At 40.9% G+C, this 19,159-nt stretch overlaps 2 protein-coding genes, 3 long non-coding RNA genes and 1 pseudogene across 5 annotated transcripts in view; 1 reads left to right on the forward strand and 5 right to left on the reverse strand.

The window, feature by feature from the left end:
* The window catches only part of LOC116058477 (E3 ubiquitin-protein ligase TRIM21-like), a 72,075-nt gene extending 71,405 nt beyond the window's left edge, over positions 1-670 (reverse strand). Inside the window, exon 1 of the mRNA XM_036000492.1 lies at positions 581-670. The gene's annotated coding sequence lies outside the window, so the exon portion shown is untranslated. The remainder of the gene's footprint in view (positions 1-580) is intronic.
* The window catches only part of LOC116048446 (VPS10 domain-containing receptor SorCS3-like), a 1,378,075-nt gene that overhangs the window by 1,151,502 nt on the left and 207,414 nt on the right, over positions 1-19,159 (reverse strand). The window lies entirely within an intron of this gene.
* On the reverse strand, positions 3,405-14,020 carry LOC118494868 (annotated as a pseudogene).
* Positions 15,566-19,159, forward strand: part of LOC118494886 — a 10,816-nt gene continuing 7,222 nt past the window's right edge. The window contains exon 1 of the long non-coding RNA XR_004897093.1: positions 15,566-15,763. This is a non-coding gene — a long non-coding RNA (uncharacterized LOC118494886). The remainder of the gene's footprint in view (positions 15,764-19,159) is intronic.
* On the reverse strand, positions 15,856-16,387 carry LOC118494873. Its single transcript, XR_004897079.1, has 4 exons — positions 16,370-16,387; positions 16,218-16,281; positions 16,038-16,136; positions 15,856-15,952 (listed from the first exon to the last, which is right to left on the reverse strand). It is a non-coding gene; the product is annotated as an uncharacterized LOC118494873 (long non-coding RNA).
* On the reverse strand, positions 16,578-16,784 carry LOC118494872. Its single transcript, XR_004897078.1, has 2 exons — positions 16,753-16,784; positions 16,578-16,665 (listed from the first exon to the last, which is right to left on the reverse strand). It is a non-coding gene; the product is annotated as an uncharacterized LOC118494872 (long non-coding RNA).

A 19,159-nucleotide genomic window follows, 5' to 3' on the forward strand; every position in this document is an offset into this window, starting at 1 on the left:
GTTCAAGGAGTCATGGACAAGTTAATGTTCCAATTTACTTTGATGAAGTGAAAACACACAGAGAGAGGGTCAAAGTTTAAAATAAAAACACAGACCTACAACAAGATCCTAAAACAAGATCCGGTGTCTTTTATGTCCACAGCGTTAGCATGGTTAGCATTGCTAAGCCTCTGTCCTGATTGACAGGTCAGTGTGTAGCCAACGCTCTAAAACTTCCCCTGCCATGGCCAGACAATGTATTACTGGCATATTCTTTGTACACCAATAATAAGATGCCATGACTTCTCTATTTTAGCCTCACTGCCGTTACCTTGCTTAAAGTGACTGATTTATCTGGTTTTGAACATTTTTTGAAACATTTGGGATAATGTAAATACACAGCTCAAGAACATATATGACATAGGTCTAGTCTTTTTAGACATTTTAATGCGAAAATGTTACACCTTGAAGTGAGTTATCCGAGTGTCATTTAAAAAAATGAAGAGTGTAACTTCCTGTTTGAATAAAGCTGCTACATTTAGCTGTAAGTTTAGTTTTAATGCTGTTTGTTAAAACAGTAAATATAATCAGCTGCACTCACCGGTATTTGTTGAGAAAGACCTGACAAACTCAGTTCAATATTTCTTCAGACAGAAACACAGAGACTTGTCTCAACTGCACTTGACAACAATGATGACATGGCAAGGACATTAAACACAGGGCCAAACGAGCAGGGAGGGGGCCAACAGGTGAACCATACTAGGGACAAATCAGACTCAAACAGGAAACAAAGCTAAAACAAGACAAATGAAACCAAACACTACAAAATAATACAGGAAATAAACCAAGCCAAACATACATTCATAACGATGAGTTCAGGAAAAACAGAACAGATTTTTTGTTTGTTTATTTAGGATCCTCATTACCTCCTGCATTGCAGGTGTTATTCTTCCTGAGGTCCTTGTAACTCTATTGAAAATGTGGCAATGCAATAATAAATACACATAACAACATCATAAACAATAAAAAATGAAAATTATAAGACAAAAACTAAACATACACACATGACACAACTCACATAAAATAACAAAATACACACATGAGACAAGGACAGACACATAGACAGCTCCACAAGTACAGTCATCGGGCATTCTTTACATTTAGGTGGAACACATCTTTAGTCTACATCTCTTTCATCCTCTCTGGACACATATAACATATATTGTTAAACCTCAACCAATGTTGTTTCTTTGTTTACTCAACTTCTCTAATCAATAGATATGTTTTAACTAAACTTTTAAATCTCCTTTTACGGCTTTCTTGGGTTATTTGTTCAGGTAACACATTCCATTCTTGCATTGCTCTATACATGACCGTTCGTTTAAAAGTATTTAGGCCCGAGTGCCGACAGTGGCGAAGGCCCTTTTGAAACTGAAGGAATTATTATTATTTATTTCTTCCTGCAAATGAATCGCCTTTTCGAGGGGCTTTACATGCTCAAAAACTCACAAAAATTGGCGGTCGCATCAAACCTGGTGAAAATGTACGTATTTTAACAGTTTCGGGAATAGGCGCACAAAAATGGCTGGCTGGCGCCCCCTAGAAAACGTAAAAAAAATTGAGCCCCTGCAGTACGTTTAACGTAGCCTAACGAAAAGTGGTACAGATATGTAGCATGTCAAGACGTACAAAAAAGGTAATTTGAACCATACCCTAAACCCAACAGGAAGCCGCCATTTTAAATTGTAAGTTCGAAATTAGTGCGATTTTGGCCATTTCCACATAACGTCGTACTTTACGAACTCCTCCTAGTGATTTCATCCGATCAACTTTAAATTTGGTCTGTGCCATCTTAAGACCTTAGAGATGAAAACTTATTAAAAGAAAAACTTTTCGTCATAGGGCATGGCCGTGGCGGGGCGGCCATTTTGTGCGTTTCGCCATCGAAACAGGAAGTTGGTGTAACTTGAGCGTACATTGTCCAATTGGCTCGAAACTTTTCTTGATTCATAAGACTCTAACCCTGAGGACAGTTACCGGCCAAAATTGACTCAAAGTCATAGCGCCCCCTAGTGGCAACAGTAAGTAGGCCCAAAACTATACGTGCTATGCTTTAACGAACTACTCTGAGAGATTTCATCCAATCAACTTCATATTCGGTCTGTGTCATCTAAAGAACTCATCGATGAAAAGTTATTAAAAGCAAAACTTTTCGTTCAACGGTGAGGGCATGGTGTGGTGGCCATTTTGAGCATTTATCAATGAACAAAGAAGTTGTTGTAACTTGAGTGTACATTGTCATATCTGCCCGAAATTTCTCACGATTGAGAAAGGTCCAGGCCTGAGGACATCTACAGGCCAAAATTGACTTGTGGTCATAGCGCCCCCCACTGGCAACAGGAAATCAGCCTTACATGACAAACATTATCCAATTTACACAAAACTTATGTGTGATCTACATGTGATATTGAGTCCCCCCCTATACTTTAACCACGCTCATGTACTCAGGCCACGCCCCTTTTTATAACTACTGACCCATTTGATGTAGACTATTGTGTGAGGTGTCACTGAACTCAGCAAAGACTTCCTTTTAATTGGTGACCGTTTGCCCCGCCCCATATGCTTAAGCCACGCCCCCTTTAACATCAGCTATTGAACTCAGCAGGGAGTTCCCTTTTCATTGGTGACTATTTGCAGTGTTTGAGTGCCGCGCAAATGCACGGTCGCAAGGAGCGACGTCCGCCAGTAACCCCGACGCGCGCAGAGGAGCGAGGGCCCGTCCAACGCTGCTTGCAGCTTTAATTTGAATTGTTACCCTAAATAAGTATGGTTTCACCATAACTTGGTGCATAAAAGTGTATCATAATGCAGAAAATGAAGTACTTGACACCATTTGAGCCATGAAAAACCCTGAGATGTCACTATTATATTATAGCCAATAAAAATGGCAATGTAAGTGTGGACACAGTCTCAGGGTAAGACTCTGCATCTCCACCATCTGATTTGTGTACCTTTGACTAACCTTTCAATCATGCTGGCCTGTGGCCCCCATGACTTTTAAGTATTTTATTTGGTGGGTATGCTCATTAAGCGATGCATTCATCCAATGTTTTTCTCTCCAGAAAATTGATATTGGAAAAGGTCAAATAAGTCACTTGAAGGTAGATTTAAGCATTTGTTACCTGGTTGAGGAAATCTGATTAGTTCCAGTTATTAAGGCCACGTAGTCAACCATTTAAATCAAATGTGTGGACTTTTGTTGATAAAGCTTGGTCAGCTGGCTCATATATTACTACTTAATGCAGTTGTTTTTACTGGAAAGCCACTTTCCCAGTCTAACACTTATCATTTTGGGGGTAACAATGTAAAGGAAAAGAAGCAGGCAGACAGCAATTTAACTGTGACAAGGAAACCATTTATTTTTACAGCACATCTCACATCATATTATATGATTAGAAATAGCTGATCAGGCAGTTTTCTTTATTCAGCTGCCTCTTTACCCTAAAAACACAAATAAAAAGCGTTTAATCAACTTTATTTCAAACAAATCTGACTGATAGTATAAAATTCTGTCAGTATAAATCAAATTTAAAATTTAAATGTACGTCTTTATTGGTATGTTTACCTTGCCAGAGTCACGGCTCTTCGCTCTCAACTTGTTGACCTGGGACTCCGCAATGTCAGCGCGCTCCTCAGCCTCCTCTAGCTCATGCTGGACCTTCCTGCACTTGGACAGATGAGTGTTGGCCTGCTCCTCCTGAAAAAACAGAGATTGACAACACGAAAGGTAATCTTCAATTGCAATAAATCTGCCACAGTATCAAGCTTTCAGTGATGTGTAAATCTATATATTGCCCTTACCGCCTCCTCAGCCTGCCTCTTGTAGGCCTTAACTTTGAGCTGCAACTTGTCAACTAGATCCTGCAGCCTGGCAACGTTTTTCTTGTCCTCCTCAGTCTGTTAAAGTTTATTTAAAGTAAATAAATGTTTTTGTACTAAATATGTTAAGTTGATTTGTATGACAACTATCAAAGTGACTGTACCTGATAGGTGAGCTCCTTCACCCTCCTCTCATATTTGCGGACACCCTTAATGGCATCTCCTCCGCGTCTCTGCTCAGCCTCAACCTCTGCCTCCAGTTCACGCACCTTCAATGAACAATAAGGCAATAAGAATACATCTTTTTTTAATTTAAAGTTCAGCTCTGCAAATTCTTTCTTTCTTTCTTACCCTGGACTCAAGTTTCTGGAGCTGCTTCTTGCCACCCTTCATGGCCAGGTTCTCAGCCTCATCCAGGCGGTGCTGCAGGTCCTTAACAGTGACCTCCAGGTTCTTCTTCATCCTCTCCAGGTGGGAGCTGGTATCCTGCTCCTTCTTCAGCTCCTCAGCCATCATAGCAGCCTAGAAGAGACAGCATAAAATGTTGATTAGAATAATCTTGAAAATACACATTGGAGTGAAAGTAAGAACAATTAAAATGTAAACCCACATCAGTGATGGCCTTCTTGGCCTTCTCCTCTGCATTCCTTGCTTCCTGAACAGTGTCATCCACTTCACTCTGGACCTGGACCAGGTCAGACTCAAGCTTCTTCTTGGAGTTCAGAAGGCTTGTGTTCTAAAAGGCAAAAAAAGATGTAGGCATGTTAGTCATCACATGATTTTCATATGTTCACATTAGATTTTTGAATTATTGAAGAAATGATTGGGGTTGTTTACCTGAGAATGCAGAAGTCCAACACGCTCACTGGCATCCACCAGCTCCTGCTCAGCGATTTTGCGACTTCTCTCCGTCTGTTCCAGAGCAGTTCTAAGTTCCTCGATTTCAGCTACCATCAGACCGTTTCTGCGATCCACCATAGCAGCTTGTTCCTTGAATTCCTCCTGTGCTCTGACAGCATCATCAAGGTGCAGTTGTGCATCCTAGAGAAAAATATCAGGACAATATTCACATGAATGCCAAAATGTACCTGCACTGATCATAGTCTGTGCAACAATTCTGTGTCTAACAATACCTTCAGTTGCGCCTGCACATTCCTTAGCTGCTTCTGGGACTCAGCAGCCTGGCGATTGGCGTGGCTCAGCTGAATCTCCATCTCATTCAGGTCTCCCTCCATCTTCTTCTTGATTCTCAGGGCATCGTTTCTGCTCCTGACCTCAGAATCCAGACTGCTCTGCATGGAGTCAATCACCCTCTGGCTGTTCCTCTTGATCTGCTCCATCTCCTCATCTTTCTCTGCCAGCTTCCTGTCCACCTCACCCTTAATCTGGTTGAGCTCCAGCTGGACACGCAGGATCTTAGACTCTTCGTGTTCCAGAGTTCCCTGATGATATCAAATAATGAAATATTAATCTCTGCCTTCAAACCTTTTTAAAGTATATTTGTCCATGATTTAGATTTTTTTTCAGTAGATGTCCCCAGAAGAAAATGTACCTCAGCCTCTTCAAGAGCCGTCTGGATCTCAGACTTTTCAGCCTCCACCTGCTTCTTGGACTTCTCCAGCTCATGGATGCTCTTGCCAGTCTCACCAATCTGTTCAGTCAGATCTGAGATCTCCTCTGCATAGAGATACATGTGTTTTATATTGTTAAGCCTTACAATGTAAAATATAAACACTTTATTCCAACATATGTTGAATACAATGTAAGAAATACATGAGTTGAATACAATGTAACTGTTACATAATGTAGAACTCACGTTGAAGGTTCTTGTTTTCACGCTTCAAAGTCTCCAGCTGATCCAGAGATTCCTCATAAGAGTTCTTCATCTTGAACAGCTCAGTGCTGAGAGAACGAGTCTCCTTCTGTGCTCCCTCGAGCTCTGCCTGACCCTCCTCGTACTTCTGTTTCCACTCTGCCAACACCTGAATAACATGATTGGTTATGTAGCAATATGAGGAAAAATAAATATGTCTTTCATTGTTTCTGTGTGGCTTGGCAACACAAAGTTAACAATGCTACCTTGTCAAAGTTCCTCTGCTTCTTGTCCAGGTTGGCAGCCAGCCCATTGGCCCTCTCCACATCAATCATGAGGTCCTCCACCTCACTCTGGAGCCTCTGTTTGGTTTTCTCAAGAGAAGCACACTTGGAATTCACTGCCTCAATCTGCTCCTCAGCCTCCTGAAGACGCTGAGCCAGCTTTTTCCTGTTTAAAGAAGGTAAGCTTAGTTTCCCACTAAAAACTATGAAGTGAACTAAAGCCTTAGTAACAATAATCTGCAGCGTGAGTTCTTGTGTTTTGAGTGTTGCATTGTTGTTTGTTTGAAGCCTTAATATTCTTAGAGTAGCGAGTATTTCAAAATAACAGGTTTTGGAAAGGGGGATGGGCAATTCATAATCAGCCTAGTGTTGTTATTAACAGCTAATTTTTAAAGATCTAGATGAACATATGAAGGCAGAGCTGTAAAATGTTTGCTCCAAAGTTGAGTTGTGCTAAAATGATACACTGGCCATTGAACTGGTTGAATGTTACTCACTTGGCTTCCTCAAGCTCCTCAGTGCGCTGGATAGCATCCGTTTCATACTTAGCTCTCCACTGAGCCACCTCACTGTTGGCCTTGGACATCCCACGCTGCAGCTCAGCCTTGGCCTCTTGCTCCTCCTCAAACTGCTCTCTCAGCAGATCACAGTCATGGCGGGCTGATTGTAGTCCATGGGCAAGAGCATTTTTGGCCTGGTGTAAGACATATGATTGAATTTACAAAATTCCTGAATTCCACACTAATAATACCAATACACACTTACTTAAATGTTTCTTACCTTAACCTCCTCTTCAACATGTCTTTTCAGCTCCTCAATCTGTTGTGTGAATGCCTGTTTGCCTCTGGTCAGCTGGGAGACAAGAGCTTCTTTCTCTTCAACTTGACGGCTGAACTCACCTTGTGTGAAAGATGCCACGATACATTAGTTTGTGTCACGTTTCTCAATAACATACAAAACAGATCATTAACTGACAGCTTGTACTGTAGATACCATTTTCTGCCAGGAGACGTGCTCTCTGTGCACTTGTGTCATTGATTTGACGGACATTTTCATCATTCTTGGTCTTCAGTTCGCTGAGTTGGTCCTCTAGAGTACGGCACATCTTTTCAAGATTTCCCTAATGAGTAAATACAGATGAGATCAGTTATCAGATTTTATCTACAATATTAAGTACATTTTTTTTACTATACTAATTTGTGTAATAAAATAGCATGTAATGCATTGTGTACCTTTGCTTTAGCAACATTCTCCATGTTGCTGGAGAGGTCATCAATCTCCATCTTGTATTCACTCTTTTCCTTCTCAAGCTTCTGCTTCACACGCTGGAGGTTGTCGATCTGCTCTCCCAGCTCAGCAACGCTGTCAGCCTGCTTCTTGCGAAGAGCAGCAGCAGTGGCTTCATGCTGCAGAGTGGACTCCTCAAGATCACGACGGAGCTTCTGGAACTCGGCTTCACGCTTCTTGTTCATCTCAATCTGAGTAGCAGTGGCACCACCGGCCTCCTCCAGCCTCTCACTGATCTCCTCAAGTTCCCTGGAGAGGTCAGCTCTCTGCTTCTCAACCTTGGCACGAGCAGCACGCTCAGCCTCAATCTCCTCCTCCAGTTCCTCAATACGAGCCTGTTCAATGTAGATATAAGGTCTTTCAGTAAACTTTCACTTTTAATACACAAAATTGGAAATATCAGAAATGTTTTCTTTAAAACCATATGTCACCTGGAGCTCCTTGATCTTCTTTTGAAGCTGAGCACCAAGTGACTGCTCATCTTCAACTTTGCTAAGGAGCTGACTGATTTCAAAGTCCTTCCTGTGAGAAGTTTAGATGAAGAACATAGAGTTCATGCAGTTGACCACAACATTTTATAAGAATGATTCTTGTGTACAAATTCAAAAACTGTTACTTTTTAATTTTCTCGTCAGACTGCTGCTTCTCATTCTCAAGATCCATGATGGATTCCTGGGCCAGTTTCAGATCACCCTCAAGCTTTCTCTTGGATCTCTCAAGGTCCATACGGAGCTTCTTCTCTTGCTCCAGAGAACCCTCAAGCTGAAAAATACGATTCATTTCTAATCATCAAATTCAAGAATCCTGCTTTGCCAATCCAAGAGACTTTGTAAACTTACATCATCCACTTGCTGCTCAAGCTTGGTCTTGGCCTTGGTCAGAGTGTTGACTTTGTCTTCCTCTGCCTGCAGGTCATCAAGAGTCTGCTGATGAGCCTCCTGAAGGGCTTTCTTTTCCTTGGTCAGCTTAGCAATGCTCTCATCCTGAGAGGCCATCTCCTCAGTCAGGTTCTTCACCTAAATGTGCAAGAAAAATCGTGTCTTTAAACTGTCATCATTATAATCTTACTTGATATGCTGGACAGATTATTACAGTTTTTCCTCTGGATTCTTTTTTAATGGGCAGGTGGGGGACGGGTTAACGTTAGGGTTGAAAATTAGTGGGGGTGCACTAGTATCTACGCTACCAGCCTGTGACAGCAATGAAAAATAGCAAAGGGTCAAATGCCTTTCCATTATATTACATTATGTAGTGTCCTTTCTCTCTAAGAATGAGTTCTGTTTCAGTCTTTGGGTGAGAATAACATTTGTTTACTGCTGTGAGTCCATTCAGCTTGACATATATCAACCACAGCTAATGAACAATTCCAGATAAATAACGCATTTAGCAGTGCACGTATCGCATCACATTTTTAACATAACCTGGAAAACTTTGAAAAAGTAAGGGAATACGGCCTGTCGTGTCAATACATCTCCTGCAGCAGGGGTGTGGTAGATGGACTGCAGGGTGCACACACTTCTTTTCTCATTGGGGGTCAGAGAAACAGTAAATTTAATAAATTCAGTCACCATAACGGTATTTTCTAAGCCACGGGACCTGCGTGAGCGTGACTTCCATGATAATTAGCCGTCAAGGCTTTTGTCCCTGTTTATCACTCTACATGAGGTGAAAATGCTGTACTTGTGCTGTTGTTTGGTTGTCATGAGTTTGCGATTGATTGACGTCCTTTCACTGTTTCAGTCCCTCACCCTCAACCTCAGCTCTGCAGAGTCAGGAAATTGGGACTTAATGAAAAAGTAAAATTCTGAAGCTAATTAATTAATAATTAATAATTCTGCAGCGGCGGGTCTCCCCTCCAGAATGTATTTAGTGGGAAAACTATTATACACAAACCTTGTTCTCTGTGGCATGTTTCTCTTTTTCCACTTTGGCCAAGGTAAGCTCCAGGTCATCAATATCCTTCTTGAGCTCAGAGCATTCATCCTCCAGCTTTCTCTTCTTTGCTGTGAGCTCAGCATTGATTTCCTCTTCATCCTCCAGTCTCTCAGTTGTCTCTTTGAGTTTGGCCTCCATCTGAATCTTACTCTTGATAAGTCCCTCACATCTCTCTTCAGCATCATTCAGATTGTCTGATTCCTAGTTAATTTTATAAAGATAGATGTTAGCACATCAACTTTGAAAAACATGAAAAGCACAATTTTATGTTGCTGTGTACTTACAGATGATACTTGCAGCAGCAGATCATTCTTCTCCTGCAGAAGGGACACCATCTTCTCCTCCAGATCCTTCTTCTTGGCCAGGGCAGCAGCCAAGTCAGTTTTCATCTTTTCATAGTTCTCCTTCATATTTGCTAGCTCCTTCTCAGTTTCAGCACTCTTCAGCATAGGTTTGATCTTGTAGTACACCTTCATCCATGGCCAGTGTTTGACATTCATGAATGAGCGGATATTGTACTGGATGGAATATATGGCTTCCCTGCAGACAAGAAGTAGCTGTTGTAAACAATATTGTTAGTGATTTGTAATACCATGATTCAGAATGAGCTGTTTTCAACATGCCTCCTCTCCATCATCTTCACAAACTCCTTTCTCATGATATAACCACGGGCCAAAGCCTGAGTCATGGTGACCAGAGTTGACAGTTTTTCATCTCTCATCTCCTCAAGGACACCCAGCAGACCGGCCTTGAAGAACACCTGATCAAACACAAAATAAAAATGAATGTAGGATGAACTCAGATAGTGAATACTTCACACCCAGTAAAACAAAAACAAAAAACATTTTCACCTACCCCACATGGTCCAGGGCTTCTAAGGTGAAGGTGTTTTGATAATGACCACATGCAGGCTGCTCTGCCTCTATCCTAACAATAAACCACTTATTCCTTGGCACCAAACTCTACAATCACGTAAGTAGTTTAGAGATATTTTGCTTTATATAATTAACAGAAAAACCATCAAACACACTGGACTGATCAACCTAACCTCTTTGGTCATTAATCTACAGTAAAATAAGAGAGCAAGGTGTTTACCTTTGTGTGTCCGAATTTGTACTCGTCATGTGGAATATCAATTGACCCAAGCAGCTTCTCTGAAGCCTTCTTGTTGTCAATGAACTGGCCCTCGGGGATGACACTGGCATTCAGCACCTTGTACCTTTTTCATGAGAGTTAATAGTCAGTGTGAGCATTTTCTTTTAATAATCTTGATCAAAATTCTATTAAAATATCCATTAATACCTCTGCTTGAAGTCAGCATAGAGGATTCGGCTGGGGAAACCTTTTCTGCAGATTCTGATACCCTCCAGCACACCGTTACACCTGAGCTGGTGGATGACCAGGAAGTTCTCCATCAGACCTGTAAAAATACATTTCTTAAGGGACCGTTCCGTATTTATGGAATGGACCACCGGAGGAAAATAGGGGAGGGTCATGTCTTTTTATTTTATGCTGAGGGGAGGGTCATCCAACATTTTTTAGTCTGGGTGGGGGGGGGTCACCCAACTTTTTTATTCATGAAAAGAGCAAAATTTCAGAGTGGCTTGTTTGGTGCATATTTATCCATGTAGCTCTCAGTCTCGGCCCCCTAGCAGATGGTCTGACCGCATACGCGGAGTTTGCTGGGGGGGCAGGAGGAGCACTGCCCCCTGGTGGCTCAAACAGGTAATTGCATTGTTTAAAAAATTACTGGAATAATTACATCTGGCATGACGAGATATTTTATAAATATCTTAAATAACACAAAACAACTAAATGGTGATAGGTAATACATGTGATTTCATACTGCTTTAGTAAAAAAAATATTACCTGGCTGACGATGGGAGCAGCAGGACGCAAAAAACAAAAGTTACTGTTGCACTAGTCTGGAAATCTTGCTGTGCCAACCTTGCAATAAAGGTTTCCTAAATGCCATGTATATACATGTGATGTCAGCTTACTAATTGATTGAGGGTTTTGTGTAGATTTGGACTTTTATACGTTTATGCCACTTTGTTTAAACGGCGAAGTGGAGAGGCCTCGTTCACCTGTTTGGAGCTGGCTGGTGAATGTGACGCTCGTATCGGCCTTGCTGGATACACCGTGACATTTACCGTTTTGTGGATCTACTGATCGCTGTGGATTACTTTTTTTTCGTGTCATTGGATTACGGCAAAATAGGGATCTTTATTTCTCAACGTGTCTGAACGTTTTATGGTGAGTTTGGAGAGGCATCTCAACAGACTGGAGGTCCAACACTGATTGTTCACTGTTACATTTTAGTTGAATTTAAGCGTCTGTCTATTGCGCTCCAAAACAGCCGTGCCGCGATTGGATTTCATAAGGGCGAATTGTTAAATTGTTACAATGTAACTTAAAATCTGCTTTAAAAATAACATATATGTTTTGGAATATATGTTCAGCTTCGGCAGCTTTACCTATGTGCTAAAATATACAATGACGAAGCCTAGTGACAAGTCCATAGCAACCAGTGTTGAATTGGTTAGCCTATATCCCAGTGTCCTTTGCTGAATGGTCTCAATGTTTTATTGTTTTATTTCATATGAATACTAGTTTACTAGAGGAGTAACTTAGTATTTGAAGTATTGCAGTAATCCATTTCTTCCACATTTAGTTTCCATGCTTATTGTGTTTCCACAACTATGTTAGTGAGTAAATCTACTGAAATGGCCCCCATACCATAACAGAGGAGTGGGATGTGTAAGATGAGAATGCAGGGGTTAACTCCTGTACGTCATGGCTGTAAAAATCAAACGGTATCTGTACTTCTTTGCTAAGTGCAAATTTGCATGCAAGGGGAGGGTCATTCGTCTTTTTCAAATCATTTTGGAGGGTCATAGGAAAATTATTACTGACGAGGGGAGGGTCAAGTCTTTTTAGGTTAGAGGTCACAGAACTCCTCCGGTGGCCCCTTAATTAAATAACGAACAGTCCCTAATTACTTCTTTGAATAAATAGTCTTAGTTAGTTAAAGCAGCACAAAATTAAGGAAAGCATATTAACAAACAAAACCACTCCTCAAATAATCTCTTGAAATTATGGTCTCTATGTACCTGGAGTCTTTGACTCATTGGGAATCAGGCAGCGCACAAAGTGAGGATGGGTGCTCCTCAAGTTAGTCATCAGCTTCCCCAAGTTCTCCTGTAGATCCAAAATGGTGAGTCTTATGACATGTAATCAATTGTGAGTTTGAACATAAACTCAGCTATATATACATACATATATAAGATACGTTTGCAACATTACCCTAAACTGTGAAGACACAGTCTGCATAGAACCACCCTTCTTCTTGCCTCCCTTCTTGGTAGCATCTGTTGATATTTTTAATTAGACATGTTTCGTTAGGATGACAAATAAAATGTACATTAACACTTGCTACAGTTACTTAAACATATACAGTATAGCCTAAAAACATGTTTTAGTTTACTGTAGTTATTATCATACCCTCAACGACAAGAGGGAAGCAGAGAGCCAGCAGTTTCACTGGGGATTTCTGGTACAGCTGACAGACGGAGTCATTCAGTGGATCCTTGTTCTTCTCCAGCCAGCCAGCGATATTGTAGTCCACGGTACCAGCGTAGTGCACCAGGGAGAAGTGGGCCTCAATCTTGCCTTTCTTGGGGGGCTTAGGCTTCTCAAATGCTTTGGTTTTTCCAAGATGCTGGTCATACAGCTTGTTCTTGAAGGATGTGTCTGTGGCCTTGGGGAACATGCACTCCTCTTCAAGGATGGAGAAGATGCCCATGGGCTTGAAAAAAGTGGGAAGAAGTATGTCATTAAAGGGGAACTATTCAGCTATTTTAGCTTAATTTACCTTAACTGAACAGCTTCGGAGTCATTGGAATGGTTATATGACTTTTCTCGAGTTGAATGGTGGTCATCTCGCTTACCCCTAGCACCTGTGAGCGGAAAAACCACCCTTGCAACTTTCGGCCGGCGAGACACCAGCCTCAGCGTCAGGAAGTATCGCGTGATATCAGGTCTCGCGATGTAACGAATTGCTTCACAGCACTGCACACATACGCCCATTCAGGAACCAGCTAACAAGGTAGCGATGGAGTTTTTCACACTATCGTCATGGCTGAGCCGGCAAAAAAGAAGCAGAAAGCTAGGAAAGCATTGTCGGAGGAACAGAGAAAGAGGAAACGGCAGACTGACCAAGCGAGGAGTCCGCAACGAGTAAACATAGGAGCTGCCAAATATCTATTCCGAAGCTGTAGGGGAGCTCTATAGAGAAACCTGCGAGCAAAAAGCGAGAAAACAGCGAAGAAATGGCCAAAACTGCATAGCGCCTCTTTAAGTGATAAATGTATTCAAATTAAGAAATATTATATATATCATCAAATTATTACCTTTTCAATGAGCTCATGCAGGCAGCCAAGTCCATGCCAAAGTCAATGAACTCCCAGACAATACCCTCCTTCTTGTACTCCTCTTGCTCCAGGACAAACATGGTGTGGTTGAAAAACTGTTGCAGTTTCTCATTGGTGAAGTTGATGCACAGCTGTTCCAAGGTGTTGAACTGTGAGGGGACAATTAACCAGTATAATCTCTCGCAGGGCAATAAGAATGATTCTGTCATGAAAAGTATCAGCTTCTGAATTGTTGGAAAGGAAGCTTACGTCAAAGATTTCAAAACCAGCAATGTCGAGGACACCGATGTAGAACTGTCTTGCTTGTTTAGTGTCCAACATCTCGTTAATACGAACGACCATCCACAAGAACATCCTCTCATAGATAGCCTTGGCCAGGGCTGTCACTGAGTTCATCACCTGAAGAAAAACAAGGATGTGATTTGACCTTTTTGTAAAAATCATTAGTATTGATTTCTGGTATTTCTACTAATCTCTTTAAAAAAGGCAGGAATTTGTGTGAGTGAGTCAGTCCGTCCGGTTTTCCGGTTGAATGAGGTGACTCGAATATGCAAAAGATGTTACACACATGTAACGGATTTGAGTAAGAGAAAACTCAATAAGATAGCGTACATAACACTAACAAGATGTTTTTGCCGACAATAGATATTAAACAAAAGCCAGGCACCATATGGTGTTCGGCAAAGCCTTTCTTCCTCCTGGCAGCTGCCTCCGCAGACAAACTAACCCAAGGTCTGGTTCCGCATCTACCTGTACCATGGATGTATAATAACAATGGCCAGTACCCTGTCACTGACATTTGCACAGAGCGGATGGGATTACTTGACATAGTGGAATGATTTTACCAAGGAAAGCAGCGTGAACGCAACGATTAATCACTCTGACTAACAAAAACAGCATCCTTTACTTCTCAGCCTTCCTCTAACTGGCAATGTGTTGGCAGTGTTAGAACTAGGCCTAGTCAAAACGTCCTGCATTCCGATGTCTACTTAAAGTGAAGAGTAAAAGACAGGAATTATCAGCAGAATGCTGCATAGTGTAATGATGAAAAATTTTGTAAGGAAAAATCTTAATCTGCAATGTAACCAGTAACATTTCTCTGTCAGGGAAATGTAGTAGTACATTTTCCTCTGAAGTAGGACACAGTAAATCAGAACTGCAGTTGAGTTGCCCATTTTTAACTGCTTTGTAAGTTATTTATTGGTACAATGATTTAGGATTGTAACATATACTATATTTTCATATCTGAACATCATAATAAATCTATAGCTGTTTATGGCCCTTTTACCTTGGGCCCACACTCAATGGTAAAGGTTGCTCTTGATATTTACCCCCTGAACCAGTGTATTTCAAAAGTGTTTCTGACCATGAGGAGCCGTGGATTGGGTATGTGACGCAACTATGTCATGGCAGGTGTATTGCTCAGGACCCAAGGAAGCGCAGTGTGAGCATTAAGTTGATTGTATGAGGGATTCTCGAGAAAGCTACAAGCACCAATACCACAGGCCAAGCAATCCGCCTGAATGGGCACCTCACTAGTGAGGTAAATAATACAAAAGATCTAATAATAAAAAATTACATCTAAGACAGTTCTAGACTTATTCTACATTATGTATTTAGCATTCATTGTGTAAAACTCTTAAAGTAGCAATATATTGAACACTGCCTTGTATTGTAATTTCCAATAAACCCTTTGCTACATTAATTTAGTACAACTACATCACTAATCTGTTTTTTTAAATTGTAGGATATTGGTAATTCATATTTACCTGAGGTACCGTCTGTCCCTTGGTGACATACTCATTTCCGACCTTCACTCTGGGAAAGCACATAGCCTTGAGCATGTCAGCGGAGTTCAGACCCAGCAAGTAAGCAACCTTGTCAGCCTCTGAAAATAGTTCAGAGATTTCCATCATGATGTAATTCGACACAAGTGTGATTAAGAACCTCATTACTGTTGTTCCCAAGCTATTCACTTTGAGCTGACATTAAACACTCACCCTCTGTGCCATCAGGCTCAGCCTGCTCCTCACGCTGCTTCTGCTTGAACTTCATGTTACCATGGTGGAGCACAGCACCAGTCAACTTGTAGATGGACATTTTCTCTTCATGAGTGAAGCCCAGGATATCAATAGCGTCTGAGTTCAAAAGAGGTCGACACAAAAACATATTCACTTTAGGAAAATGCATTGCATTTAATGCAAAAAAATTTTAATATTTTAAAGTGAAGATAACTCACATCAGTGGCTTCCAGCTCAGCTTTGTCATCAATGCTGGCCACAGTGATCTGACCCATGCTACACATGGGGAAGTCATAGGGGTTGTTGTGATGAGTGCTAAATCTAGAGATCAAAATAAGAGTGAAATGTCAGAACATTTGTTCCATATGAAAAGAGGTTAAGCAATGTGCAACACCAATCTGCTTACCAATCAGCTCAGGTATGTGGCCGGTCATCATCTGGAAGAAGATGTGATAGCCTCTTTCATCAGAAAGCTGGTATGTCACTCTTGACTTCTCCAGCAGATCTAAAAATATTGTTCATAAATCACAGCCTGGCCAATTCTCAATTCCAGTCGTTTGTATGTACTATGAGTATTATTACTTACATGTCTCAATATCAGCACTTTGCCAGTTGCCAGTTGCGCCGAAATGGATTCTGATGAATTTACCCTGTTGGATCAAAGGATTGTATTGTCCCTCCACAATGGCAATCTGTAACAAGACCCTCTCTCATGTGTAGACATTGTTCCATACTTACAAAACGAGAAGAGTGTCATTCCTAATAGTTTTGGCGTTACCATAGGCCTACCAGCAAGGGATTGGCTGCAATAATCTGATCCTCCAGTGACCCTATAATCCAGGTTTAGAAATACTGTCAAGAAATTACTTCATTTTTTTCCCTGGAAAAATATTCAATAGAGAAAGAACCCTGAATTTGTAATCATACAGTAACAGACCTTGAGTCGCTCCTTCTTCGGTCCACCAACTGCGATTGTTGCAAAGTACTGGATGACACGCTTGGTGTTAACAGTCTTTCCAGCACCAGATTCTCCACTAGGTATAGACACAGATGTATACGATTGGATCAAGATACTTAACTTTGCTAAACAAAGTCTACAAATGTAAATGTAACAAACTCACGTGATCAAGATAGACTGGTTCTCCTATCTGTTAAAGCAAAAACAAAATAATTAACTATGATTTACTGCAACAGAAACTTCATATACTGATACATTGTTCTGGTAATGACTTACCAGTTTGCATGAACTGAAAAGCGTTGTCAGAGACAGAGAAGATGTGGGGTGGAGCCTCATACGCTTCTTGCCTCTATAGGCACTTACACATCAGCATCGTACACTGGGAGCCACTTGTAGGGGTTCACAGTGGCACAGAACAACCCAGAGTAGGTTGAACGTGATCATAGAGATTCAACAGTAACTCATGTTTTCTACAAGTATAGCAATTTGCAATAGTTAATTAGGCAGATTGTCTTACATAGATCATCCATGCTGCATAACGCTCTTTGAGGTATACAGCACAGAGGCTTCATTGAGATGGGTCATCATGGCCATGTCCTCAATCTTGTCATACTTGGGAGGGTTCATTGGATAGACGTCAGCTTCTTTCACTACCCTCTCCTGGATAGGACATTTGTCACAATGAGAACTGATCATATTGATTCTCCCAGTTGACTCTGACTTTATGCTACTAACATCCTTAGTTCCTGGGTTTCGACCGTGACTTGTCACCATCTTTCTTGACGATTTTCCCTTCAAGTACAGCTCTTGACGTCGGCCACGTCGCAGGCACTCTTGGCATCAAATGGTGCACTTTGAGCCTCAATTCTCTCCCTTTCTGGCTTACGAAGGTAAATGGCAGCTTTGCCATAAATGGCCATCTCCGCGTCCGTACTCATTGTGGCGGCTGATTTCTGTTAGATAATTAAAAGTAAGTACCCATCTCAGAGTTTTTAAGTCCATGTAATTAAACGTTTTGTTCACTGCTCATTTATATCATGGGTAATATGTGTTTTTTCTAGAGTATTATTTATAGTCTGGGTAATGATGTGTATGAGGTCATGGGCATGAGGGACGGTGTGTAAGTGTGCATATTTTATAGTTTATCATATATTTCTAAGCTGCAAACCTGATTGCTCCAACCAAGTTTAGTTGTGTAAAATATGCAATGACATTAATATCTATCTATCTATCTATCTATCTATCTATCTACTATCTATCTTAAGCAGCACTTAACATTTTGATGTATAGGAACGTGATCACACTAAAAACCATGTCTTGTTTCGTTACAGGTGGCTTTGACTCACAAAGTGACTCAATCCTTTTCAGACTAGGTTATTACTGCGAATAAATACTACCTATTGTTTGGTTTTGTCAAATTTGTGGATGAATTACAGCAGACATTCATAAATGAGACATTTTGCAGATTGTATTAAATGCTATAAAAAAGACAGTTCATATAAAAGTTGTCCTACCTGACACTCTGTCAACAGTAATCACCAATCCTTCTCAAAGGTCCGGTTCTGTTTTTAGAGTAGGTGTCAAAATAAGATGCACTCAAATGTTGTAAAATGATCTCAAGCTACGAGAACATAGCCGCAGACACAAGCAGAACTCCCAGGTCTTCTCTGTCACACACTGTATCCACATAGTAGCTTATATTAAATCATTTTTGATGACAACCCAAAAGTTAAATGTGGTAAGCATACAAATTTGGTATCACATATAGGCAGATATTTGTTGTGATCAAATCCTGTGTTCAGGTTTCTGTTCAGGTCTGATATGTCTTTAGTCTAAAGTTTATGTAGGCTCTCGATCTAACATTTAAAAAAAGGTTTGAAAAAGGAGACTAGTCAAGCAATAAAAAATGATTTGGTAGATGAGAAAATAGTGTGGTCTTGATTGTGTTTTCTGTAATTAGTGGTGTCGTTTCTTTCCATCCTTTGATCTCTTATCACACACACACACACACACACCACACACAACACACACACACACACACACTGAGAGAGAAAGGTCCAGTGACACTGGCAGTTACTACAGTTGTGCTCTATGCTGACGTTTAATTCCGCTTGCTGTGTAAATTGAGAAGGTCACATTATGGTCAGTGAGCATCATTAGGCCACTACGTTGAACTGTGTCTCAGGCAGTAATAGTTCAACTCTGTCTCCAAATACACTAGAGACATAGCAGCTGCCTGATAATACTGGCTCCTCGCTGTTTTAGAATCAGAGTCAGTTTGAATGGCCAAGTAAGTGTGATCACATACAGGGAATTTGCCTCTGGCTTTTTGTTGCTCTCAACGTACATACACAACAATCACATGGCTAAAAACAACAAAGTTGAACAAGGTAAAGAAACATTTGACTAGTATGCACAGATAAGTTTGCGAACACATACATATGCATACACATATGTACATACATACACGTTAATTATGCATTTTATTATATTGTTGGTACTCTTCTTCACCCTCATTGTTTGTTTACTTTCAGTACTAGCAGCATGATACAACGTCATCAACACGCCCA

This window comes from Sander lucioperca, chromosome 4, assembly GCF_008315115.2.
Source record: "Sander lucioperca isolate FBNREF2018 chromosome 4, SLUC_FBN_1.2, whole genome shotgun sequence".
Lineage (NCBI taxonomy): Eukaryota > Metazoa > Chordata > Actinopteri > Perciformes > Percidae > Sander > Sander lucioperca.